Here is a 2,375-nt window from a genome sequence, read left to right on the forward strand (position 1 = left end):
TTCTAGCCTGGCTGTATTCTGTTAAGCCATGGACCAAAAGTAGCTTCTTTATTAACCAATAAATGCAACACATATATAGAAGGACCTCCCATACTATCTGCGTGTGTGTATGCGTGTGTATGTGAGTGCTGTTTGTATGTGTGTGTCTGTGTGTGTGTGTGCATAAGTGTGTGTGTGTGTGTGTATGTGTGTGATCAGAAGACAGCTTTTGGGTGTTGGCCTGGTATTGAACTGGCATCTCAGGCCAGGTTTGGTGGATAAGTGACCTGCTGAGGTCACCCTGTGGGGTTCTTTTTGCATTTTAGTAAATGTTCTTGCAGTTTAAACCAGATTAAAAATACTGTTTGAATAATCATGTCTTCTCAACCATGTTCACCAAGTGATTTCTTATTTTCCATCTGCTCTCATTTACAACTTGGGGCTCAGCGTTCTGCTTCTCTGTGAATTTAATAACACAGTTTCCTTCCTTATAACCCCTCAGTCTAGACAGGGTTTGTCATAGTTTTACCAAATATCCAAGTTCATTATTTTGGTTTTATTCCTTGAAGTTTTCATAAAAAAGTCTATGCAATTTGCAGGCAAGAGCCAAGTTAGTGTTCATCTTTTAATGTTTTCTCCTAAATGATCTTAATTTTTATGAATAATTTGCTCATGTTCTTGAGAAAATCCATCTGTAATTGGTTATAAATCATTCATAAACTTTTATATATGGATATTTTATTTATTATACATATTACTTAAAAACAAACAAGCAAAGAACCACAGGAGAAGAGAGGACAAGAGTAAGCCTAAGATTAATCAAGGAGAATTAAATTTAAAAAAATAGCTTTTTCACTTTCTGGAAACTTTAGTTTGGCAATAATCTTTTCTGGTGTGTATATCATCTTTCTCTTTAGAACCATTTGCAAATAACTAAGAAAAAATATATGAGCGCTCTCCAACAATAACTTATTAGCATATGAATTTCTTTATCAAAACTGTAGAGAAAATTTATATAAAATATAATAAATGAGAAGAAACCATATGCCTGCCTGGGACCAATAGGATGGGGCAGGTCAAAGAAACATACATGCCCTCCTGCCCTGGGCAGGTAGAAGAAACCATAGGCCTATCCAGTGGCATGTCATTATGGTGAGCAAATATGTAATGTGGTATGGGGGGGGGGGAGAGAGAGAGAAAGAGGGAGGCAGATCTGAAGAGGTGAAGACAGTGAGGAGCTGAGGTGGGTGGCCTGCTTGCCACCTAGGGCCATGGTCATGTGTGGGTCTGGGCTGCTGCCAGGTGCCATGTTTGGGTGCATAGCCTTGCTGTAGTTACAGTTTGTGTTGATGTACAGGGTTCCTCTTACCATGAAGGCTGTGAGGATAGAGCTGCACAGATTTGGCTTAACCCCTCACTGGCTGCAGTACTCTCTCTGTCATGGGGTATTCTGTGGGATAGGTCCATCTCATGAAGGAGTTCTGAAAGCCATCATGGACATTAAACCATCTGAGCCATTACTTCAGGGGATCTTGTTTGACCAAACCCCATTAGTCTGGAAGGAATAAACAGTTTCTCGTCCTCTGTGGAAACAAAAGAAGAAGAACCTCTTTTTCAAAGCAACATAGCATTAGACCCAAATTTTGAAGTCAAGATACCTTTAAAATATATCTATTTGTTTAGCTTGGCAGCCCATACAATGAAATGTCTCTCTGTATTAGCTCACCCACAATCAAAAAATTTAAAGAAAACACAATAATATACATAATTTGGACTCTGTGTATATTCCATCTTTTCATGGATTATTTTTCCTAATCTATTACTTTTTCGACAAGTTTAATATTTAAACTTTAATATTTATTTCATTATTTTTACTCCTTTAATCTATGACTGTCTGTACTTTTACTGTTTCTTTATTCTTTTTCTCCTCTCTCTCAAGCCTGTGTACATTTATCCAACACTGTGAGCTATTCAGAGGTCCTTTTTATTTGAATCTGTCTTTATTGTATTTCTGTAATTATTTTCCACCAGGAGTGCTTTTATCCCCACAATGCTAAGTGCATATGGCTAAGATCAACTCTATGGCTCTGCCTGTTGGCTCCGCCAAGTCTAACAGGGCAGAGGCATGTTCGCCACCTCTGTGAGATATCTACATTGCCCCACTTTCAGACACACAGCAGGTCTATGTTGCCATTAATCAAGCTCTAGTACTCTGCTCACAAACTGCTCTGTGGCAGGGCCTCCCCAAAGAGTCAGAATTTTTGTGCTTGTGAACCAAGAATGCACCATTTTTTGACATTAACTTATTTTTTTATAATTTTTTATTGAAAAAAAAAAAAGAAAATTTCCGCCTCCTCCCCGCCTCCCATTTCCCTCCCTGTCTCCCTTTTCCCTCC

General features: G+C 38.5%; 1 protein-coding gene across 4 annotated transcripts in view; it reads left to right on the top strand.

Moving 5' to 3' along the window:
- Positions 1 to 2,375, top strand: part of LOC126497319 (solute carrier organic anion transporter family member 1A5-like) — a 68,587-nt gene that overhangs the window by 18,166 nt on the left and 48,046 nt on the right. The gene's annotated exons all lie outside the window — the stretch shown is intronic.

This window comes from Alexandromys fortis, unplaced genomic scaffold, assembly GCF_014885135.2.
Source record: "Alexandromys fortis isolate MF-2015 unplaced genomic scaffold, M_Fortis_MF-2015_v1.1 scaffold_21, whole genome shotgun sequence".
NCBI classification, from domain to species: domain Eukaryota; kingdom Metazoa; phylum Chordata; class Mammalia; order Rodentia; family Cricetidae; genus Alexandromys; species Alexandromys fortis.